This window comes from Euprymna scolopes, chromosome 6 (genome assembly GCF_053919585.1).
Source record: "Euprymna scolopes isolate OS-2025 chromosome 6, ASM5391958v1, whole genome shotgun sequence".
Taxonomy (NCBI): domain Eukaryota; kingdom Metazoa; phylum Mollusca; class Cephalopoda; order Sepiida; family Sepiolidae; genus Euprymna; species Euprymna scolopes.
The window spans coordinates 154,047,816-154,075,267 of NC_136487.1; the positions used below are offsets into that span (position 1 = coordinate 154,047,816).

Sequence of the window (27,452 nt, forward strand, 5' to 3'; positions counted from 1 at the left end):
TTAAAGTTTTTGACATATTTCCATTCTATGGAGGTCAGGTGCGAACGAACACCACATAATTTTATTATACCATATTTCTTCAAACTGAAACATACTTATCAAAGTATACTTATGCAGATAGATATGAAAAGTCTTTATTAAAGTTTGTGCCTATTTCCATTCTATGAAGGCCAGGTGCCAACGCAGACCCCACAATTTTATTATACCATCCCTATTTAAGTTAAAATATACTTATCAAAGTATTATTATGTACATCTATATCAAAAACACTTGTAAACGTTTTTTTTTTTTTTTAATTTTTTATTTCCATACTTTCTGGACCAGGCGCGATCGCAGACCCCACAATTTTAATGAACCACCGTTCTGCCAGATCAAACATACCCATTCCTGTGTCTCAATACATCTTCTATCATTATATGCGATCAGTTTTCTATAAAGGTCAACCATATAGTAGCCTATAGTATGAACAGGTATGGTATAATAAATTACGACGGGTACTTTTGCTAGTCGATAATATAAAGCTGAATGTCTGTGCGTGTGTCTGGTCACGAATAGGCTCCTATATGGTTGACTATTATAGAAAACTGACCACATATAATGATAGAAGATATATCGAGCCACAGGTCGGGTACTTTTGCTAGTATATATATATATATATATATATATATATATATATATATATATATATAATCGTATTTCTGTCTGTTTGTTTGTTCACAATTCAATTGACATATACACAAAGTACGCGTTTTCCCAAATTAAATTTCATACTGAAAACAAACTTATTCCAGTATAATTTCTATATATACTATTTATTCAAAAGAAATTTACATTCAATGATTAACCTCATTTACATATTACACTGAAATCTATTTTAATAATGAGTTCGATTTTATTAATTGTTGTAATTAAATCGTTTTAGTTGTCCTATCTAGAAATGTTATTTAAACTTGATTTATTTAATTTATTTTTAATTTATTTTCAATTATTTATAGCTGACAACATTAACGAATATAATTTAATTTATTTAAGTTATCAGAGTTTTTTCCCCTTTAAGCTATGAGAGTTACTTTGCGGTGGAGTTTTTACAGCACTTATCAAGGTCCGAAGGGCACTCGAGGATAAAGGTTAATGAATGTAAAATGGAAGTGTACTACGTTAATGGTGTAAATTGGGTAGAATTTGGACTATTATTTTACGTGTCAGCTTAACAAGAACTTGTTTACATCGGACTCTGTTCATGGAAGTTGCGTTTAGATTGGAAAAAAAAATAGACAAAATATGTGCGGAGTTTAATGCTGAACAGATCTGTATAAATGAAAGAATGCTGCCCAAGTATATATATATATATATATATATATATATATATATATATATATATATATATATATAGGCAGAAAAGCTTATAGGGGAAGTTTACTAATCAAGGAAAAAGCAAATTCAAAGATCAAATATAAATATGGTTATCGATATCTTAATCCCAACAAAAAGAAAAAGCTCAATACATTCACTGGGGATAGTAGAGCTTACGATAAATAATAATAAGAAAAAATAATAAGAAGAACAAAGCTGAGAAGTAGAAATTTACAAAATGTTTTTATTCCTCGGCACAATACTCCAAAGCTGAGTGCCCCTTAATCCGTGGAGTTTCAAAGAATGCTATTTCTTCTCACCAGAGTAAAAAACTGTTAGCAAAATAGTCCAGTAGTTACGCTAAAAAAAAAATTTTGTAACATTTCTATGTATTTACTGGTTGCTTTTTTAACATTTGTATGTATTTACTGGTTGCTTTTTTAACATTTCTATGTATTTACTGGTTGCTGCATACGATGAACCTAAAAGTTTTATGATTTGTAGTCATTTTAGCCATGTGACTACAGGTCATAAAACTTTTAGTTTCATCCTATGCGGCAACGAACAAATACATACTTTGTATTTTTGTGTCCGTTCTTCATGGAGTTGAAATCGACTGAGCCAAGTTTTATGAAATTTTACACGTAGAAAAATTATGTGCCTGGAAGTGTTCTTAAATAGGTTTTGCATCGGAATGTCTTCGATAAATATCGATAGTCGAAATAATCCAATAAAAGAAGGAATAGGTGATTTTGGCCAAAGTTAAAACCTTACACAGCGCAACATCAAAGGAGAAGTTTTATTACCACACAAGCCGATAAACTTGACATATAAAATCTATAGTAGGTTCTTTGATATGACAGGGGCGCGTTCGAAATGTATGCCTCTCTGAAGTATGACATTTTGATTCAAACAATTATATATTAAAATAATTTCATAAAATCAACAATAGGTTCTCAACAGTGCAATATAGACTCCAATTTATTGATAACAAATCACTGCGAGAGGAATGTGAGCGTTCTCCTTGCGCACTGCGATGGGTCCCCAAACTAAAGCGGGCATACCATCGATTTGATTGAAAAAATTGGCGATTTTATCGATTTCGATGATAATAAAAAATATGGAAGCGTGAAACATTCGTCGATCCTTATTTAATCCCGAGAAACGTCGGGTCACCCTGCTAGTTGCTCACTTTCTCTTTATCTCTCTCTGTCTCTCTTTATATATATATATATATATATATATATATATATATATATATATATATATATATATATATATATATATATACAGAGAGAGAGAGGGGTATAGATAGAGAGACAGATAGACAGAAAGATAAATATATATATATATATATAAATATATATATATATAAATATATATATATATATATATATATATATATATATATATATATATATATATATATGTATCGATTGACAGTTAGTTCCAAGTTATGTCATACCCCGTCTTAATATTTCGCAAAAAAAAGTTAACATGTGTTTCTATACGAATAAAAATATTATGAAACAAATCAAAAAGTAAACAAGTATAAAGTCGTCAAATAAAAAGCTTTCATTTTCCTGACAGATAAATTTGAACTCTGCATCTATTTATTGGCCGCTCTATTTCGAATAATTATTAAAGTTTTTTTTTATTTCGTTGAAAATTCATTGAAATTTGATGTCCATAATAATCTAATCTTTTTTTGTTTGTTAAATAACTGGATATTAACGAACGCAGTCATAAAGTCACTTCCTTGGCGGTTACGCAAGTTCTTTCACAAGGAATAAGAAAGTCGCCAACCTAATAGGTCCCGCACTGTCGGCCGCTAGAATATATATATATATATATATATATATATATATATATATATATATATTTATATATATATATATATATAAATATATATATATATGTATATATACAGATATGTACATACACACACACATACACACACACACACACATATATATATATATATATACACACACGTTAATAATATTTTCAACCAAAAATTTAACTATATTCTAATATATCAAAACACGGTAATTATTCATATATCAATAAAATTTAAGTCAAAATACATGACTCAATTTGTAAGCATCAAGATTATCAGTTTTTCTGATTTTCATATGATAATTCACAAAATCAAGACAATAAAAATCAAAATGATAGCATCAAGTTTTGTATTTTCACATTCGTTACAATTGTTTCGTAACTATTCGGACAATTTCAAACATTATATCATTCAAAAATATTCCCAAAAAACGACCTCTATTCAGACGGCGAAACACACTATTTAATACACATAAAAGAACACATTCTTAATGTGTACACACACACACACACACACATATATATATATATATATATATATATATATATATATATATATATATATATATATTGTAAGAGACGTTTATTTGATTCCATTCTCGACAAACAAACTTACAAATGGGTCGGTCTGTCCTGTATGTTCTCTCGATCAATATTCAACTGTCCAAACATTTACCTCCGCCCCATCACGCATTTTAACTCCGATGTTAATTTCTCATGTCCCTCTGGCAGGTTCGTCTGTCATATGAATTAGTTGTCTATTTTTCTTTTAACGACTTTAATACAATAATGAGTTACTAAGACAAAAAATATGAGAACGGCACGACAGAATTGTATTGTAGAAAAAACATTTTAACATCAACGTTTTTTCATGCTAAAGCTGAGTCAACATGTTTATATATATATATATATATATATATATATATATATATATATATATGCATATATGTATATGTGTGTGTGTATATATAAATTAAGTTAAATTTAAAATCGTTATAATGCATGGTTACACTAACATAATAGGTTCATATATATATATATAATAAATTCCACAGCCAAACAACGTCGCAGCCCACAAGAGCAATGACAGTCAACAAACCGGAAGTCCAAGACTAAAGTTTCGCCCTCATTTGGGCTCACCAGTAAGACACATCCGAACTCAGGATTCGAAACCCGAGCCTCTTGCCTGCGAGGCAAGCTATCTACCAACTGAGCAAACGCCCTACACACAAGAATTTCTATTAACCAACACAGATCAAGCAAACCGCGCCGAAATCCGACTGTGAAATGAACCTACTTCATCTCGACAAGGGACGCGGTCATCCAACCAACTAATAACCCCAAGTCAATGTCTCACAAGTAGGAGTTTTAACTCGAAAGGACGATGCCATCCAGCAATGCTAACCAAGCGAGCAAGTTCCAAGACGCGTCAATTATTCACCTTTTTAAGCACAAAGAAAATAAGTGCGAGTGTGATAACCATAGAGGAATTTTTCTTTTATCTGTTGCTGGTAAGATTCTAGTTCGTGTAATCTTAAACAGGCTCAATGGTTAAATCTGTCTAACTGTGCTCAGAAACACAGTGTGGTTTTAGGGAAGGAAAAGGCACTGTGGACATGATCTTCTGCCTTCAGGAGAAAGCGAGGGAGCATTTATTGACCTCACAAAGGCATTTTATACCGTCTCTAGGGATGCCCTGTGAACTGTTTTGAGGAGGCTTGGTAATCCAGACAAGATGTTGAATGTGATTGTATCCTTTCACTGGGGAATAGTGGCGACATTACGATCTGGCTGGAACAAAGTGAACCATTTGAAGTGTCAAATTGAACTAAGCAAGGATGTGTCCTTGCTCCGATCCTATTTGCTCTTTTCCTTTCTGTGATGCTTTAGACAACTTTCAGGAACACCTCGGAAGGTTTAGGTGTTGAGTATCGATCAAGTGGAGGATTATTTAACCAGCAACGGTTCAACGCCAAAACCAGGACTTCTGTGCAGGCTGTTCTTGATTTCCTTTATGCCGATGACTGTGTTCTTGGCATCCATAGTCTTGATGACATGCAGGAATCCTCAATAGCTTTCTGGTGCATGTAAGGCCTTCGGATTTACAATTAGCATAGAAAAGACTGAAATTATTCACCCGCCAAAACGAAACACTGCGCCCTCTTCACAAGCAGTGATATATGTTGATGGTGAAGCTTCGAAAACATTATCTGCCTACTCTTCTGTATGGTGCCGAAAAGTGGACCTTATACCACAAGCATATAAATCATCTTGATTCCTTCCATATAAGATGTCTGCGTTCTATTTGCAATGTTAAATGGCAAGATCGTGTTCCAGGGACTTACTGGAGAGATGTGAAATCACTGGTACTGAATAATTTTATTCAGGATAAAAATGCGGTGGTCGGGTCATCTTGGGAGAATGGATGACTCAATAGTTCTTAAGCAACTTTTTTGATGGGCAATTGACAAATTCTTGCCGCCCAAAAGGGCGGTCCCTGCTTCGTTAAAAGATAAACTAAAAGACAACCTGAAGTGTTGTAGAATTTCTCTGAGTTCTTGTGAGAGTGCAGCAGGGGATCGCAGAGAATGGAGGAAGATGTGTTTCCTGGGGACCAAAGAATTTGTAAATAACCGCCTTTGTCATTCACAAATATGAAGGCAAAACACAAGAAATATCCACTTAAAAATGAATATGTATGCCACTGTGGTTTCAAAGCACGCAGCAAAGCAGGGTTATCTGTTCACTCAATAAGGCATCTTTGACCGACGAGCATATGAAAGTTCACCATCTGCGGAGGAGTGTGCCGAACGTTTACAGGATTGCAATTATGCATATGGTGTCACAGAGCTTAGGAGCTGCTGAAGATTGCATACTGAACCCTCAGTCATCGTCTTCGAGAGAGAATCCACCTGATATATATATATATATATATATATATATATATATATATATATATATATATATATATATAGTAATTTATAAAAATATATATGGCGAGTAAGCTACACTGAATATTCCGCGTTTCATCCACTCTAGAATTCTTCAGGCTTATCTTATCTTAAGCCTGAATAATCCTAGAGTGGATAAAACGAGGAATATTCAGTGTAGCTTAATCGCCATATATATTTTATAAATTACTAACTAGCTCTACCTACGTATTGAGCACTTTTGAAGTAAATACCTAAAGTTTACGCATAAATTTATACTTTTGGATATTAATTTTATGCGAGTAAATTATATATATACATATATATATATATATATATATATATATATATATATATATATATATATATATATATATATATATACAATGGGCACCGTTTTCTTTTAATAGTATTAATACATTTACTAATACATTAAAATAAACTCTGCTCTTTAGACTCCCAGTCTAATTCCCTCTACATATATATATATATATATATATATATATATATATATATATATATATATATATATATATATAATGCTTGGTTGAAATGATTACCTGATTGTCATGTATTTTAGAACTCAACATGTATTAGGCATCAATTTATAAATATTTCTTGGGTAGCAAAGTACATTTAAAGGGACATAAATCACCAGAACCCCAAATAAGAAATATAAATATTTTAAATATGAATTAACTTTAATCGTTGGTCATTAGAGCAAAGAAGACTTCTAAATTCTAATTCATAATAAAACTCTGTAAATTTTAGATAACTTTTTAAAAAAGTAATGTAACTAGTTTTCATTTTGACAACAATCCTTTACTTAGATTCAATTGTCCCTAGAGATCCGATATATGCTTAGAATGTACGAACCTTTTCGATAGAGTTATCCCTAAAATAAAATCTATATCAAATATCAACTATGACTATCTTCTAGCCAAGTCATGGTAAATGGTAAATTTATTTCATCTGATATAGAATCATATTACCAATCCATATCTCCAATTTTTTAAAATAAATATTTTTTAATGGCCCCCAAAAATAGCAGACATAACTAAGGACGAAACTGAACTTATAATGTTAGCAAGAAAGTATATAATGAGTTTTGACAATAAATATTGGACAAGAAATAATACTCTCGACAACGTCAATATATTTATGGGATCGACCGACTCAACACAGTTTACTGATCTAGTGGGCTTTTCCCTCGTAAATGAGATTCATAAAAGACTCCACTGCTAATTCTTATTAGGGGGGCTCTACAAGGACAATACGCTCTTCATAATTAACTCCACGGTTAGAAAATACGAAAGAGCAATAAAGTTACTACACAGACTCTTAAAAAACTAGTGCTTGCCATACAAATCGACCCAAATAAACTTGGACATAACATTAAACTTAAACAACTCAACTTTTGAGCCTTATCATAAACCCAATCAATCTGTACTAACGAATAACGAATTAAACCACGCAAAATCTATATGAAAACCAATAGTTTCTAATATGTCTTTAAGAATCTGAAAATTATCTTCCAACAAATCAGGTCCTGGATATGACCTTTAACTATATCCAATGGTGAGGACCCAGCTTGCGTGGAGCCACCCTGTAATTGGCATTGCTCCCAAGTTCACTCTGATCCGGATTGGTAGTATCTGTTAGGGTCCCAACTATGGGTTAAATAGAAACCGACTTAACAAACAAAAAAAACAAAAAACAAATACTCTATGAAAAAATTGTTCTTCAAAATCACTGGATTCGGCATTAAATAACCTGAAAAGGGTTGATATGCCGTAAAACAAAAACAACCAACCAAAAAATCCAACAAATCAATATTCGATTAAAAAACCCCACAAAATCCAGGATTTAAAATGCAAATAAATTACTAAAACACTAAAGGACAATGAAATAAATTTAGTGAAAACAAAATCATAAACAATAATTATAAACAAAAAGAAATTGTAATAACATATAACATAGCCATATCAGCTCACAAAAAATACGGAAACTAAACAAACGACCATACGAAACCAGATGAAATTATCAGAATCAGTCAAAAACACTAAGAAAGATTCAGAAATCTAGCAAAAAAAAAAAAAAAACCCGCAAAATATGACATAGTGATACCCTGTTGTTTGACCTCCATTACTCTAAGAACATTAAGACAAATAATTAAAAAATTTTTTTTGAAAGGTACTTATTTTATAACCTATTTTATAAACATTTTTCTTATTTTGGTTTAAATCTTATATCAAAAAATTCTAAAAAAAGAAACAAAACAAAACAAAAAAACAGCTTTTCATACTTATAGTTAATTTCTCCCTCATAAAAATCCTATCCAAGTTTTAAATAAAAAAATGTAAAATTATTATTTTTCTACTATTTTCCTTCTTTTACTATTCAACCCATGAAAAATCATTTCACAAAAGTTTAATTGTATCACGTAGACACATATCGAATATTAATCATATAAATAAAAGTAATAAATTGCACTAAAATTTATTTTTTTTAATCTTTTATTCGAGGTTCACAAACTATATTTACTTCAATAATCTGGTTAACATTTGGTGTGTTCTCCCCCTTCCCCTTCATTTATGCTGATGAGGAGACGATATCCAGAAATACTTTACTTATTCCTTAATGGTTTTATTTGTAAATGTCGAATGAATGCAAGTATATCGTATCCGAAACGATCGTACATAGAAATTTGATTTTATTATGTTTCTGAACACTTGATTTATAATTTCACAATTATTAATCTTTTTCCCTTTCTATTTATATAGCTCTATGCAATTACACCTATTGAGCTTATCATAACTGCAATACTCTGAGCACAGCACCTTTAAATATATTTTATTGAGGCTTTGCTCATTTAGACACTATCTATTACATACACACACACATACACACATTATATATATATATATATATATATATATATGAAATGAAATTGTCTGTGTCTGTGTGTCTGTGTGTGTCCATTTCCCTACAAAACTACTTTGTCAATTTTCAGTTTACAGAGTCAAGATTTGACATAAGGGGTAGTGATATTTGGGATAATCATTTTAATCGGGTTTCTGCCAGAAATTTGGTTGTCAAGGGGTTAAAATTCAAGGATTTGGCCTTTGAAAGCTCTACCAAACTTCTCCGCCAATTCTGAGTCTAAATACTTGAAATTTTAGATGTAAGTTACTTGCGCATGAATCAAACATTTTAATTTGATTTGAGCCCAAAACAATAAATGTTAAGAGGTCAAAATTGGGGCTAAACTTAAAAAAAAATGACCTCTGCGGTCTCTACCAATTTACTCAGCCAATTTTTGGTTTAAACATTTGAAATTTTACATGAAGTGTATTCAGACATAGGCCAAGCATTTTAATCGATTTTTGGCCGAAAATTTGACATTTGTGGTCTCTAGCAAACTATTCAGCCAATTTTGGGTCTAAACATTTGAAATTTTATATAAAGGGTATTCAGACATGCAGCATGCTTTTAAGTCAGTTTTTGGGCAAAAATTTGGCTGCCAAGGTGTCACAGTTGAAGGAGTTGACCTCTGTAGACTCTACCAAACTCCTCCGCCAATTTTGGGGTCTTAACACATGAAATTTTAGATGTAGGTTGGCTGGACATGAGTCAAACTTATATATATATATATATATATATACATGCACATAAAGTTATTAGCAGTACATAGGGCCCGAGCAAAGCCGGGTTGAACTGCTAGTATATATATATATTCCAAATATCAAGATGTTGAAAATCTTTCAATTTATTCTTTAAAGTACATACAAAATTCTTTACAGTATCTGTTTCGCAGCGCAGAATCATTCATTTAATTGCAATTTTGTAATTTTTCTCATTCATTTGCGTGTTATGTAATTACATTTAGCTTCATGAATTAAAGGATTGGTATAAAAAAGGTGAAATATAATTGGAAAAAAAGTTTCCACAGTAATATATATATATATATATATATATATATACATATATATACGTATACATATATATATACGTATATATATACATATATACATATATATACATATATATATACGTATATATATACATATATACATATATATACATATATATATACATATATACATATATATACATATATATATACATATATATGTATATATATACGTATATATATACATATATATACATATATATATACATATATACATATATATACATATATATACACATATACATATATATATATATACATATATATACATATATACATATATACATATATATACACATATACATATATATATACATATATATATATATATATATATATATATATATATATATATATATATAGAGAGAGAGAGAGAGAGAGAGGGGTGTACAGAGTTTAGAGGCGATGAAATTTTAATTACGATTAATCCCAGAAAAATATTTTATTCTACAAATATGTGGTTTATTACAAATAGTAATTTTGGCATTTGTAATTAAATTATATATTCACTCTCCTTCTCCCGCTGCTGGCACACATATAGCGTTATCTAGAATTCCAGTTTTCACGATTCTACTCTTTAAATTGCAATAACGTATCGAATGCGTGTCTTTGGACTGCTTGGAGCACAACTGAACAGTGATACTTGATTTTTGAATTTAACATTTTAATTCAAGACAATTCAAAAAAAATTTTGCAACATCAATAGTAGGTTCTCTACAGTGCAATGTAGACTACAATGTATTGTGAATTAAGTCGCTGCGGGAAGGTATGAAGTTTTTTTTGGGGGGGTGCGTCACGGTGGGCTCGCAACTGGAGCAGGCAATTAGTCAATTTGATTGAAAAATGGTCGATTTCACTAATTTCAATGACAATAAAATATTCGAGGGTGAAACATTCGTTAATCCTCATTCAATCCGGGCAATGTCGGGTCTCCCTGCTAGTCTATATATATGGCATGAGTCATAATGTGCAACAATTTCCTGCACTAACAATATCAAGATGGAAATAATTAATTTCTTTATTCAATGGAGTTTCGAAAATTGACATTTTTTTCTTCAAACATAAAACAACAACAAAATTATACAGACGAACAGTGTTTGTTAGTATTTCAGGTAATATACTCATATTTTTAATTGACATGGGTATGTTTATCATTCAGGATCTTATAAAATAGGGTTTAATTCACGACTAATAATTAATATAAAATTCGTTTGAAAAGAAAAATGCATAGAGGTTACGAGTTTCTCTACGCTACCCAAGAAATACCTTGCACATTTCTGTGTAGCTTAATTGCTCTAAGTATATTTTCTCTTTCTTCCTCTAACTATATCCTTATAAACCACCTGTTTGTAATCTAATATATAATAAAAGTCAGTTATTAAATACTAACACCCGAAAGTATCCTGTACCTCTATAAGGCAACCATTCGCCCATGTATGGAGTATTGCTGCCACATCTGGGCTGGTGCATCTGCTATTAGTCTCTCGCTCCTTGACAAGGTTCAAAAGAGAGTCGCAAACCTGATAGGCCCTGAACTGGCATCTAAGCTTCAGCCTCTGTCCCATCGACGAAATGTTGCATCCCTCTGCCTTTTCTACAAGTATTTTAGTGGTGAATGCTCTGACGAACTGCAATCACTTGTGCCCCCACGACGTGAGCACCCTCGACAAACCCGACAGGCTGCTAAATCCCACCCCCACACTGTAGAGATCCCTAGATGTAAAAGATCTTTTTACTCCAATAGTTTCTTCCCCAGAACCGCTAGACTCTGGAATTCCATTCCAGGTCCCTGCTTCCCCAACAGTACTGACGTGCAGAAGTTCAAGTGTAACGTGAACCGACACCTTGCTGCCCAAATCCTTACATAGTACCCCAGTAGTTGTTGCCCCTGATAGTAGCCCCCTACACCAAAGTGGCAATTTGCCTTGTTTGGGGTGAAAATGTAATAAAAAAAAAATATATAGCTGTATACCGGATATAGAAAGGTAGATATGTTACGTCGGTTGGTATACTCGTTTTATCTTGAAGGATATATATAACAAGTATATTTTTAATGCTAAAACCCACACCAAAAGTGTTCTCGAGGTCAAAATACCCTGTATATCAAATTTGGATACTGTAGACCAAATATTCAGAAAGGTGTTTGGTAGAGACATTTCGTACACGCATACAAAATCTCTAATATAATAAATATTTGTGAGAGAGAAAGAAACGAAGAAAGATATATAAACATGTCCGTCGGCTAGAACTTTTTAATAGTAAATTCTGCAGAATTTGTCATAATGTTGAAACTATGCATAAACAACTCAGCGAATATCGAAATAAAACCAATCATCTAGTAAAAGGTGGATAATTAATTAATGAAAAAAAATGAAAAAAAGTTACTATTAACAATGTCCAAGCGAGAAATAAGCTCAACTTATATATAATCGGGATGTTTTGTTCGTTCGTTTTTAAAGACATCGGTGTTTAGTCAACACTGCCTTGGAGCCATGATTAATCATTTTATGTTTTAAATCCCCCAAAACATTTTATACGGAAAACAACCAACGGTTCCTTAAAATAATATTAAAACTTGTGTGAATGCAAGAGTAATTGGCTTACTAACAAATAGTTTTCCAACGGAGGATATGGGATAATAATTTTTTTTTTTTTTTTGATAATTAGAGAAAGGTTGAAAAGCTTCCATGGCTATAAGTTATGGAAATATCACGTGCACATATATACACTTGGTGTTTAGTTTAGCTAGTAAACCAATCAGATTCATTCTTTCTCCTATCAGGGGTTAATGTTTTATTATCCAATCCCCAGGCTTCACTCAGACAAACGTTCGAATGACTTCTGCTTCCTGTTGTTTCTTTTCTATACAGCGACACACTATTATTTTAATTTTATTTATTTATTTATTTTTTTGTGTGAATGTTTTGAACTTATCTTAACGTGTATGCTTCATTGGCCTTCGGGTCAAGATCAAAGTGTAGTATCTGTTCCGGCAGATGCTGCACGTAAGATAATTTGTACCAGTCAATGGAGGGGAAACCCTCTATACTGGGACAATTATTATTTTTGGTAACCAGAGTGCCCCCTTTTTGCCTACTTTTAGGGGAGCTGGTTTTTACCTCACATTAAAAACGGCCTTGTGCCTAAGTTGCTCAGTGGGGGAGCAAATAAATACCATCTTAACGTGTATGCTTCGGGTACCTTTTCTGAATATATATTCTTTATTTTCCTTATATATAATTTTCCAATATTTTATATATATATATATATATATATATATATATATATATAATATATATATACATAATTATTTTTTGCTATAATAATTAAATTAAATTATATATATATATATGTGTGTGTGTGTGTGTCTACATGTGTGTGTGTGTGTGTTAGTGGCTATGCCTATATCTCTGATAATTTTTCTCACTTTGCAGGACCCAGTCGACCCTATTAATTTGGATACCATATCAATCCTTTTCGTCGGTGTTTTGTACTGGAGCAAATGAAACAAAAATGGAAGTTTTCCAGGTAAAATTATCTTTTTACATATTTTTATTATTGCTAAGAGTGTTAACCTAATCACCCATCAACCCTCTTTGATTATATATTATCATGATGAAGGGAGACCACTCACATTCTTACCTAGGATTGCTTAGCTTTTTAAAGTCAAAATTTTCGAATTTTCTCTTTTTTGAAGCCGTTGGCATTCGAAAATTGTCAAGTCAAATTTGGCTTCTTTTTTTAACTTCTGTAAAAAACGCCACATTTTCTAAATTTGGTTTTCAAGCGGCTAAATACAATTTTCGAATAAAAATTACTTAAAAATAGCCAAATTATATAAGAGTGGCCTCCCTTTGTATTTAGCCTCGTTTTCGAATATAATATGATTATTGTTGTAATGATGTGCAAAGGGAACTCGTAGTAATTTCCATGTAGAGCTGTTCTTCTTCACTGAAGAAAGAAACTTTGCCTAAAAATCACTCAAAAGAAATAGGGTGGAAAAAACATTGTCTTGCTAGGCTAGTAGACTGAAAGAGTTAATTAAATTGTCTCCTACAATATGATTTTATTGTTTGCATTGAACTATGTAGCACAATATTACTTTCTAAGTATTTATTATGCTTATTAATTTGTTTCGTTTGTGTTAATGAACTCATATTTGCTGCATGTTATTAGTTTTTCTGTCAAAAAATAAAAGCCCTGATTTTTTGTGCTATCCAGAAAAATATCAGGTTCATCAAAACCGCTTGGTCAACTAAGCTCCAACACCTAGCCCATCGCCGTAATGTTACATCCATGTGTCTGTTTTACAAGTATTTCAATGGAATGTGTTCTGATGAACTAATTGCACTTGTGCCCCCTCGGCGTGCATATCCCCAACAAACCCGTTTAGCAACATCAGACTCTTTCACTTTGCGGCTAAATTCGAGAAAGATTCCTTCTCTAATAGTTTCTTCTCTCGAATAGCTAGACTTTTGAATTCCCTACCTGCTACCAGCTTCCCTAAGTATACTGATATGCAGGACATTGTTAAACTTTCCTAGGTATGGTTCTAAATAGTAATCCCTTATGACCAAGTGGCGATATGACTTGTTTGGTTAAACGTGAGTAAAAAAAAAAAAAAAAAAAAAAGAAAAACATTTGTTGATTGAAAAATATTTCTCATTCCGTGGGATTTCCACAGGTCCTGCTAGTATTAATAAATCTTTAAGCGGTGTTTTTTACGATTTAAAAGACAGTTTAGAGCATTAGAAAGTTAAATGAAACCTTTTTCAAAATGGCCGCTATCAGTGAGTATCGAATGTTGTTGTTAAAATTGCAACCCAGTTGGCAGAACCAAACTAATGGAAACTCGAACAAACCTACAAAGTTACAAAAAAAAAAAAAAAAAAAAAACGTCCTAGAAACAGATTAAGGCAAGTTTGTAGTTTAGTGGCGTAAATTATTTGGCAGACATAAAATCATAAAAAAAACTATTTATATATAAAACAGATTAAGGCAAGTTTGTAGTTTAGTGGCGTAAATTATTTGGCAGACATAAAATCATAAAAAAAAACTATTTATATATAAAACACTTTACATTAGACCGACAAACTGATATAAAACCAGAAAAAGGTTTCAATTTTAGTATTTTTAATAATTTTTTTATGAGATTAAATATACGACATTCGAATCAACAATCCTGGTTCTATGAAACTGATTTCAAAAGGGCTAAATTTGGGCTTAAAAAGGTCATCTGTTAAACCTTAAAAAGACAAAATTTAAACAACAATATGGCGGCTATATTTTGTGACGTGGAATGTCGTACGTTTAATCTAAAAAAAATGATAAAAAAATGAAAATGAAACTTTTTCTAGTTTTATTTCAATGTGTTTTATATAAAAATAGTGTTTTATTATTTTAGGTCTGTCAAAAAAAATTATGCCATTAGATTACAAATGTGGCAAGATTTTATAAAATAAACTGCATCTGGCATGCCAAATGGTTAAAATTCATTAAAGCTACATACTATGAAATTAAAATAGGCATCGAAATCCAGTGGGGTGTTCTCTTCCCTTCCCTAAAGTCTCTTTCTTACAGAAAATACGTTGCTAGTGACTTTCTTCTAATATATCGGTTATATTTTTCACAGTAGGTGTTCGACTGAGCTCCAATCTTTGGTTCCCACTGCAAGACATTAACAATAAACTCGTCTAGCTACAACCGCTTTAAATACTTTTTTTCATCTGTGTAACAGAAGTTAAATGAAACCTCCATAAATTTTGATTTTTTTCCAAGAACTATCCGCCTGTTCAATGCACAAAGCTGCTTCCCAGCTGACTACATGATCGTTTTCAAGTCTAATGTTTACAAATTTTTTACGCTGTCCTATGAAAAAAAAAACTCTGCCCAGTTTTACCCATGTCTGTAATCATCAGGTATTTTTACCGTCCACCTGACAAATGTATTAGCCCTTATCCTCGCGTATCTTTTGAACCTTAATAATCGATGAATTATTTGTACCAAAATGTCTGATAATTATTCATAATTCGTAAGAAAATATTCGATTTTGTTTAAAATTTTCATTACATACTAGTGGCGCCTGTGGAAATTCCACAGCAGATCTTCCATATGTAATACATTACGGTTAGCCATTCTGTGACGCTCAGCGTGAATAGAGACCCTCACGATAGTATGGTAGCCCCTTTGTTAAAACTGTAATACTTTATCTAAGTAATCTGGTTAATGTAGTTTAAGAGTATATCTGGTTAGTTGGTTGTTTTTTTTTTTTACGGCATATCAACCCTTTTCAGGTTATTTAATGCCGAATCCAGTAATTTTGAACATTTTAATAGAAAATGTGTTTTTTCCAAGTCGGTTTCTATTTAACCCATAGTTGGGACCCTAACAGGTACTACCACTCCGGGTTAGAGTGTGCCTGGGAGCAATGGCAATTAAAGGGTGGTTCCACACTCCCCAATGCCCGCAAGCTGGGGCTTCACCATCGGATATAGTTTAAGGTCATATCTAGGACCAGTATATCTGGTTATTACGGTTTATATCCAATATTCTTATAGGAGTCTTTAACATATTTCCATTGTATGGACAAGCCCGACACGAACAGAAACTCCAAGATGCCATTAGCTCATCTTTAGACAGAACAGATACTACACTTAGATCCTAGCCAGAAGATTAAGGTATATTTTAGTTTTACGTACGGCCCGAAATCGACATCATTTTTTAATTTTAATTTTTTTTTTTACATTGCGTCTTCGATGATCGGGAGATCCTATTTATTAAAACAAATGTTATCAGATAACATGCTACGAACATTAAATTAGTAACTCTATATAGCAAGTTAAGGTTATTAGTATGTTATCACTCGGAATATGAAAAGAGAATATTATTTTCATTGTTTTGATTCTCGAGTATATATCTTACACAGTTAAACAATTGGAAGCCACATCACTCTATCTAAAAACATAAGATATTAACGGATGTATACTCGAAAGTAAAAATAATGAAAAGAATATTCTCTTGTCATAGCCCTATCTTCATTTTTAATAAATAGTATCTCCCGATGGAATAATTAATAATCTGGAAACCGTGACACACGTACTAAAGGTACTACGTTATTAATATATAGATGTAAAACTTCCTCACTACACTGTATATTAATAAAAAGAATTGCTGTGCGATATAGAAGGCCGTTTACAACAACAGAAAGAAAGAGGAGGCCTTTCTTTAAATGATCACTGTCAACGTGTATTACAAGTTGTAGTTTAGGCTTCATGTTTGGACAAGCTTCTGGGCTTGATCTTTACTCCCGATCTGAAATGGAACACGTATATCAAATCAATTGCCAAAGTCGGTAGACATATGGTCGGATCCTTCTACACCTGCAGTAGATATCTCACTCCTGATCCAATTCTCTACCTATATAAAAGCCAGATTCGGTTAACGATGGAGTACTGTTGCCACATCTGGGCAGGAGCTGCTAGAAGCAGCTTATCCTGTCTTGACAGAGTTCAAAATAGACTTCATAGCTTAGTAGGGAATACCTTTTTCTCTTCTCTGCAACCCCTTTCCCACAGAAGAGATGTAGCGAGCCTGTCCCTGCTTTATCGTTATTTTCATGACAGGTGCTCATCTGAACATCGATCTCTGGTCGCCCCTCGCCAGACTTTCACGAAAAACACTCGTCTCGCCAAAACCACTATCAACAATTTCCCACACTCTTTATCTGTGCCTAAACCTAAATGTAGATCCATGAACAGGGCTTCTTTCTTATAACTGCACGCCCGTGGAACTCTATTCCGTTTGCCTGCTTTCCAGCTGACTACAATCTGATTGTCTTCAAGTCCAACGTAAACAAGTTCTTATTGAACCATCCCCCTAAGTAATCCAAGTTACAAAATTCCCACTAATGTTTACTACGCTAAAATCACAATGACTAATGTATACCTATTAACCCTTATCCTCGAGTGGCCTTTGAGCATTGATAATCGGTGACCCCCATTAAACAAAAATGCGATTCGGAAGGCAGAATCAAGCAAACCTAAATGCAAACAGACCTCTCAGATTTCTAAATGATCCTGTATAAGTTTCTTTTTTATAACGCTGAAAACCTCAATTGGCCCCTAATTGGCATTAATTGCTCACGTCATCAGAATTAAATTCTGGAATTGATCATAACTCCTGACCTGAAATGTAATACCGAGATCTGTTGCTAAAATCACTGAAAAGAATGTTAGATCCTTCTATTGCTTCAGCACATATCTCATTTCCGACGCAATCGTTTTTGTTTATTTATTTATTTATTTTTTACAAAGGAGACACCACTTATTAAAGCCCGGAAGCCACTCGAGAGTAAGGGTTAATCAGCGTACATTAATCAATGAAAAAATGTCGTAGTAATCGTTAGCAGTGGAAATTCGGTAAATTTGATTACGTAAGGAGATGGCTCATCAAGAACTTATACACTTTGGACTTGAAGACTACCATAATGTAGTCAGTTGGAAAGCAGGAAACCGGAACAGTTCCACAGGCGTGCAGTTCTATGAAAGTTTTGTTCATGGAATCTACGTTAAGGTTTAGGCGCAGATAAAGAGTAGGAGAAATTATTGAGAGTTGTGTCAGCTAGACGAATGTTTTTCGTGAAAGTCAGGCTGGGAGGCATAGATTGGAGCTAAAACGAGCACTTGCCATGAAATAACGATAAAGCAGAGTCAGGCTCGCAACATCTCTTCTGTGAGAAAGAGGTTACAGGGATGAGAAAAAGACACCCTTTACTAGGCTATGAAGTCTATTGTGAACTCTGCCACCTTTAAAAGAGACAAGAACTTGTAAAAGAGACATGTCTTAAGATGGGATCTGTGCTGTTAACCAACGTGACTAAATTTTCATGTGTATTTTTACATATGTCTGTCGAAACATATTTTAGCAAACAAAGAATTCCCAATATTAATTGTTCAATACTTAATCTATTTTTAATCATTATCTATAGACTCTCATTGTCCATTCTCTTAACTGACATGAATAATATTTAATTATTTCTAAAAGAATTAACAATCGACTGCATTCCTAGGATTTTAATTTAACTATTATCTTTTAACGCTTGCCTACAGGGTTCGATCCTAGCCATTTCCTAATATCATTTTCACTTATTTAGTCTGCCTTCTTACTTGCATGAGAAGGAGACATCCCTTCTTATGCAACAGGGGTACTGTTGTTACATCTGGCGGGGAGCTGCTAAAAGTACCCTTTCCTGCCTTGAAAGGATACAAAACCCGTTTTCGAAATTTAGTGAGTGAGGACCTTTTCACCCTCCTACTCCCTCTTTCTCACAGTAGGGACGTTGTAAAGCTGTCTCTACTCAAGCGATTTTTTATATTGTAAGTGCTCGACTGAGCCCCAATCAATACCGCCCCCGTTAAAACTTTCGCAACAACTTCTTGTCTGGCTAAAACACGATCAACGATTTTCCTTCATATCTGTACATAAAAATAAACAAAAAAATTATGAGCAAAGTTATTTTCCTTGAACTGTCCGTCTGTGGAACACAATACCATGGAACTACTTCCCAGCTGAATATAATCGTCGTTTTAAAGTCTAATGTAAATAAGTTTTTAGTGAGTCGTTCTCTTAAATAATTAAAGCCTTTCCAAGTTCCACAATTATTAATTATCAAGCTTTCGTCTCATCGCCTATCCCTCAGTCATTATCTATTATCCTTGAGTGGTATTCGGGTCTTGATAAGCAGTGACCACGCAAGTACAACAAAAGGGTTATAACCCTACCTGGATTATAGTCCATCTTGCATGGCAAGAGTGTTTCAAATTCATCCACTTAGTTTTCTGACCCTATCGCAGACAGTTATTCTATTTGTATAGATTCATATGCAGCAATGTTTCTTTTTGTGGACCTTAGGGAAATATCGTGAAGGGCCTGATTAGAAGATGAAAAACTCGATCAAAAGCAGAAAATAATAATAGCGTCCCACGTTTGAATTAATCACAAAGTAGACTATTAGTTGTTTTCGCCCCAGGAGTAATTACCAGATGTAATTTCATTTGGTGTCGTATTTTTCGTCATTCCGGAGCACCTTCTCATATCAAGGAATTAATACCGCCATAGAGTTTAGTGACCTTTCCAAAACAGATATGTGAAAATAATATATATATATATATATATATATATATATATATATGTACATATATATATATATATATAGGTGGACTAAATTGCAAATAAATAAATAATAATAATAATAATAATAATAATAATAATAATAATAATGTCGTTCATCAAATTCTGTCTGTGTTATTTATATGTCAGCTGATATTTGGGTTTGACGATCTTTTTTCTTCTTTTATAGATAAAAAAGAATTTTTACAGGGTAATATTTTACGTTACACCGTAAAATGTTCCCCGGTAATAATTTTTTTAATCTATGAGAGACGAAAAACTATTTTTAACATTGGATTTTTTTCGATTTTCAATGAATTTCTGTACAAAACACATCTAAAACACCACCAGAAATATAAATGACCTTTGTTTCGAATCTGCAAAAGATAGGTTCTGAAACGGCTGAGCCTATGAGGAAAGAACTCTCACACACACAGTGGCCTTTATCAATGCCCCCGTTCAGTATCGAAAGGCAAAGGATATCTCCTGTAGCGTGTGTAATTGTGAGGCAAGGGTTGCGCAATCCCTAACCACATCTCTCCTGAATCGGCACTGTTTAGGTCCAGTGGCAAGAAGAAGTCCAGGACGACTGGAAACAATGCCGAGATAGGCGGAGAGCACATACAGCACCTAGAAGTCTCAAATGGTCACCCATTAAGTACTGACCAGGTTCAACGTTGCTTAATTTCGGTGATCCAACGGAAATCGGTGTGTCAACGTGATTATGCCGTATCAGTAGCCTTTATATAATAGTAGATATTTACGAAATTATAGCCCGTTGTCCTAGAATTAGTGCATCGTGTCAAACTTTTAGAGTAAATGCGGTATTGTGGTAAATAATCCCTATTAATCACTAACTTTACACTGAACGGATATTATAACACTTTGTTTGCTGTACTGTATAGCAATGTCTATACAAAGTTTTAGCTAGAAGTAGTAATTTCGAGAACATTTCTAGAGTAAATGTGTTATTTTGATGACTAATGCCTATTTTTTTTTATTACATTTTCACCTCAAACAAAGCACATTGCCACTTTGGTGTAGGGGGCTACTATCAGGGGCAGCAACTGCTGGGGCACTATGTTGGGATTTTGGAAGCAAGATGTCGGTTCACGTTACACTTGAACTTCTGCATGTCAGTACAGTTAGGGAAGCAGCGACCTGGAATGGAATTCCAGAGTCTAGCGGTTCTGGGGAAGAAACTACTGGAGTAGAAAGATCTTTTACATCCAGGAATCTCTACTGTGTGGGGGTGGGATTTAGCTGCCTGTCGGGTTTGTCGAGGGTGTCTACGTCGTGGGGGCACAAGTTTCTGCAGTTCGTCAGAGAATTCACCATTAAAATACTTGTAGAACAGGCAGAGGGATGCAACGTTTCAGTTCAGGGCCTATCAGATTGGCGACTCGCTTTTGAAACTTGTCTAGGAGCGAGAGACTAGTGGTAGATGCACCAGCCCAAATGTGACAACAATACTCCATACATGGGCGAATGGTGGCCTTATAGAGGTATAGGATACTTTCAGGTGTCAGTAGTTTTCTAAAAAATTGATTCCTATTAATCTCTATTGTGTATCTAATGGAGAACATTATACTTAGTTCGCTGCACATTATCATAAAAATCTATATGACATTTCAGCTAGATCGGCCCAGTACTTTTTGAGAGAAAGTACAACGGACAGCCAAAGATGAATATAACAAGAACGATGATTATCAAAAAACAAAACAAAAAAAAAGCTGCTTGTTGGCTTTAGTTTTGAAAAACAAAAACAGCGTTATAGGTAGGGCCAAGACATTAAAAGATGAGAGCTCTACGAGTTTGAAGATCTTGGAAAGAATTTACTGGTCTTGAATATGACCTTAAACTTAAACTGTATCCGATGGTGAAGCCCCAGCTTGCGGGCTTTGGGGAGTGTGGAGCAACTCCTTAATTGCCATTGCTCCCAGGTCCACTCTGACCCGGAGTGGTAGTACCTGTTAAGGTCCCGACTATGGGTTAAATAAAAACCGACTTGAAAAAAAAACAAAAACAAATATATTCTATCAAAAACTTTTCTTCAAAATCACTGGATTCGGCATTAAATAACCTGAAAAGGGTTGATATGCCGTAAAACAAAAACCAACCAAAGAATTTACTCGAATAGGAGTAATATAATGAAATATTAAAACAGCCGATTAATAGAGACCACTAGACCAACGAATCAAACGAGCGGGAACAGAGGAAGCAGATAATAGATCAGACAAGCTAGTGGTAGTGTTACTGAAAGCATGCGGTATTTTACGCCCTTTAACACTGACATCTTGATATGAAAGTCGACGATCGGAAAAATCGGAAATTTTAGGGGTATCGGAATTGGACATTTTTTTGCCTATTTTCCGATGCCAAAAACGATTCTTTTAAGTGTCTTTATAAATTGATATTATTTAAAGCAAAACTTTCTGCTGGTAGCAATGGTGAAATATTAAATATCTTTTTATTTTATTTTAAACAACCAGTAAAACTTAAAACGATAGGTCATCTCCCACAAGTCTATTCTTACGCTTGAGAAAATAGCTGCACATTTAACGCGTGTTTTTACGCCAATCGAGAATGAATAACAACACTATTGTTAAATATTTATAGATTTATAAAGAATTGAGATCAGAAAATTGGTACAGAATCGGTAATTGTATCGGAATTGGGAAAATATTGGAATCATCCCATCACTAGTAACAATACAAGTTCGCATGATTCAGTATTTGCTAACATATAAGTCTATTCATAGAAACAGGTGTCCTCCAAACACGTTCTTTTTTTCTATTATGCATGGTAGTTACCACTTATCAAGGCCCGGAAGCCACTCGGGGACAAGGGTTATTGCGTATACAGTAATCAATGGGATAGTATCATAGTAATCGGTAGTAATGGAGATGTGATAAAGTGTTTTACTTAAGGGGGCGGTTTATACGGAATTTGTTTATGTTGGACTTGAAGACATCCAAGTTGTAGTCAGGCGGGAATCAGGCAAACGGAAGGGAGTTCCACAGGCGTGCACTTCTAAGAAAGAAACTTTGTTCATGGAATCTACGTTTTGATTTAGGCACAGATAAAGAGTGGGGAAACTTATTGACAGTGGTTTCAGCTAGACGGGTGTTTTTCGTGAAAGATTGACGAGGGGGAACCAGAGATTGGAGCTTAGACGAGCACTTGCCATGGAAATAACGAATTTGAAAAGCTTCTATCCAAATTTCGAAAAGCATTTAATGTTTTATGACTGATAAAGACTGAATCCACTTAATGTAAAACGCTAACAAGAACGAACGATGATTACCGCAAAGATATTCCCACTACGCTTAATCTTGAAAAGACTAATGCTATAGGTAGGAGGAAAACAGTCAGCAGAAAATAAGTTTCACAAGCTTGCATTTTTTTTTTTTTTTTTTTTTTGTAAAGTAGCTACTAGAATAGAAAGCTGTATCATAAGCTACAGAAACAATGACTTGATAAAAACCACAAGTCAAACGAACTGGAAGAAAAGAACACTTAAAAAATGCATAAGAATTTGTGATTGACTATACTGTTATAATACATAGCTGCTTATTCATAGATCAACCGTAGCTGAGTACAACCGGAATACCTCCCCCACCACCATTCGTTGGCTATTACAGGGTAGAACAATACAATTGTCACCCAAAAGAAAACAGATTTATTTAAAAACTTTTATCGAAAAAATCAATTCAGGTAACTCGCTTATATAGTAGAGCTGACATCTATTTAATGTAGCCGCCTTCAGCCTAAATCAACACCTCGTTACGGGTCCGGAACTGGGAGCATGCCTTTTCTACAAGCGCCAGCGGGAGCTCGGCGGATGGCAGCGATCAGGTTGGATTTAATGTTGTGGGAGGTCATGTTGGTGATGTTCTCGACGGGCGAACAAACGAAGCAGTCCAACAGGTTGTGGTTGGTGGAGGAGAGGGACAGGAGGAGAAGGGTACAAAGTCGTAACACCCATTCTGCAGCTAAGCCTGGGTCTATTTGGACTTGTGGGCAGGCGCCGAGTCCTGCTGTCACACGCAAGGTCTGCCAGCGGCCAGCTGATTGCACCAGGGGATCACCACACTCTTCAGCACATCCAGGTACACTTTGGTGTTGACTTTCAAGCCGACTTCGAAGATGTGGATTGGCATGATGTGGTCCTCACCTGAAATCTCACCAAAGACCGTAACCTTGGCCGGAAGCTTTGTTTTCATTACCCTGGGCACGTCCCTGTTGTTCGGGTCAATCGAGCTATGCATTTTGAAAGTGCTGGCTATGGTCCTGTTGCAATTACTTGGATCGGTGAAGAGCAGGACTTGTACAGTGGCGCATCTCCGATCTCGTTCGTTGAACATTGTCATTTTCTGACATGATAGAAGGGACCTATCGCTCTTGGGATTCATACACAACTAGCCAACTAGTAGATGGTCAACAACAAAATGAAAGAAAAAAACGGTTTTCATTAAACGGAATTGAAATCATGTCGCCTTTTCTATGGCGACAATTTTATCGTTCCACCGTGTTCAGGGTATCCCAATATGATCTCGCACCTTTATAGGAAAAATTTTTAAATAAAAATTAAATAAAAGAAAATATTTTATTTTTTAAATGTATATAGAACGCCATTGCATACAAAGTACATTTATATTTGTATTTATGCATTTTATAAAGGAAATGTTCCCGAATAATTTGATTTATTTGTGTGGCGATATTGATTGCTCCACAAGATCGCCTGATCTAAACCTCTGCGATCTTTTTTATTTGACGATATTTAAAGCGAAAAGATATTTGAAGACTTAAAACGATCTATTTGATCTGAAATTGTTCCTATTCCACCCGAAATCATTTATCGACTTATTAAAAACTTTTGTGAACGTCTACAATCGTATATTAGCAATGATGGAAAAATATATGGCCGATTTAATATTTAAGACTGTTAAATAAAATGAACTTCTACGTACATTAAAAAAAAAAAATTAATATTTTCTTTATTTAATTGTTATTTAACTAGCGGGACCTGTGGAAATTCAACAGTGAACATTCATATGTAACATATAGATGTTGACATTCTGTGGATGTTCAGCGTAAATGGAGGCGCCCTGATATTATTGTAGCTCTTTTGTTAAAACTTCAAAAGTATTTCACTACAAACCCAATTTTGTAGTGTGGAGGAGAGGAGTAACCCCTTACTTAAAGTAACTCCGAGCTCCGTTCCCTTATCTCGTGTTCGTGAGTTAAAAAAAAAAAACGTTGAATAGTCTAAATCATATCCCTTGTACGTCATAATCATATTGACACACCGGTTCTCGTCAGATCACCGAAGTTAAGCAACGTCGAGCCTGGCCAGTACCAGATGGATGATCATTTGCGAAGGCGAGGCGCTGTATGTACCGCGAGGTGAAATACCAGGTTGAGAAACTGGCGCGGTCTATCCTTCTCTTGAGGGGAGATGGGACTCTGTAAAGCCGTAGTGGGCAACCTATCTAGTGATGGCGTCGTGATAAAACTATCCTTGATAGCCCCGGCAAAGCACCACAAGGACATGGTTTGAATTATTCTTCAACCCTAGTGTAGTCGAGTTCAATCTCGACTGCGGTCGCATGTTACGTAATGCTTAGTCCTTAAAATAGAATAATCTTTATATATTAACTTTCATAAGTACTTGAAACAATTTGGCTTTTACTAAACTGAGAATTTCGATGTAAAATAATTAACAACAAAATACAAATCAATTTTTATTTTTAGCCCGTAAAGCTAGAGTTGCAAAATTGGGGAAAAGTTGGAACTTGCCAGGCGTAATTCGACTAAACGTGTTATTTCTATGCATGCGCAAATATACATCTCTATTTTTAACAGCGATATTTTAAGTTTTATATGCGTATGGACTTAGTTCACGCTGCACCGAAAGGTTGGAAAGCTCTATGGTTGTGTTCCGATTCTAGCAGATGGCACTCAAGTGATTTTTAAAAACTTTTCAGATATCTATATATTGGATAAAATATGATGACCGATACAAAATCGTCTCTATTATAATAAATATGACATCTGCATGAATTAAAATATATTTGCGCCTATTTTACGACCCTGCAACGTCGGGCAGCCTACTAGTATAAAAGTTAAAATAAAAATAGTAAATTGCCTACTCTGAATAATGCAAGGCATAAAAGGAATAAAATATTAAAATGTCATAAATTTAATTAAAATAATGCTACGATGTCATGAAAGCAAAAACAAAAAATATCGCTATCAAATTAATTAAAATTAATAAAATAACAAATGTAATAAAACTCATTAAAAATAGCAAAATCTCAGAGTATTTTATTTGTTGCGAATTATTGATGATAAACAGGGTACCCGACGTTGCCCAGGATTGAATGAGGACGAACAAACCTTCCACCTTACCATAGTTTTATTGTCATCGAAAACGGTGAAATCGGCCATTTTTTAATTAAATCGATATATTACCTGCCTGAGTTTGGCTCCCTCCTCCGAAGTATACTGGAAGAAGCTTCATATACCTCCCTGCAGTGACTTTTTCCACACACCTTGTAGTCTACATTGCACTGTAGAGAATCTTCTGTTGACTTTTATCAAATTATCTGTAAGTGTCTTCACTTAAGGTTCAAAATGCAAAAGTCAAGTATCGTGCTTTAAATCTGCTCGAAAATTAAACACTTATTTCGAACGCGTCTTATCAAAGAACCAACTGTTGATTTTATAAAACTATTTTTACCTAATAATTTAAATTAAAACTATTTTTACCTAATAATTTAAATTAAAACTATTTTTACCTAATAATTTAAATTAAAACTATTTTTACCTAATAATTTAAATTAAAACTATTTTTACCTAATAATTTAAATTAAAACTATTTTTACCTAATAATTTAAATTAAAACTATTTTTACCTAATAATTTAAATTAAAACTATTTTTACCTAATAATTTAAATTAAAACTATTTTTACTTAATAATTTAAATTAAAACTATTTTTACCTAATAATTTAAATTAAAACTATTTTTACCTAATAATTTAAATTAAAACTATTTTTACCTAATAATTTAAATTAAAACTATTTTTACCTAATAATTTAAATTAAAGTTAATTGCGAAAAGGCAAGTATCATTGAGCAGTTGTGCTCTAAACAGAAACATTCATTTCAAACAAATTCTTATAAGA

At 33.6% G+C, this 27,452-nt stretch overlaps 1 long non-coding RNA gene across 16 annotated transcripts in view; it reads left to right on the forward strand.

The window, feature by feature from the left end:
* LOC145278061 (uncharacterized) overlaps positions 1 to 27,452 on the forward strand; it is a 797,888-nt gene that overhangs the window by 715,243 nt on the left and 55,193 nt on the right. For 8 of the 16 annotated variants that reach the window (XR_013868289.1, XR_013868288.1, XR_013868287.1 and 5 more), the window contains one exon: positions 13,530 to 16,837. This is a non-coding gene — a long non-coding RNA (uncharacterized LOC145278061). Of the gene's footprint in view, positions 1 to 13,529; positions 16,838 to 27,452 lie in introns of those variants that run through there. The other 8 variants (XR_013868283.1, XR_013868286.1, XR_013868285.1 and 5 more) reach the window with 2 other exon arrangements.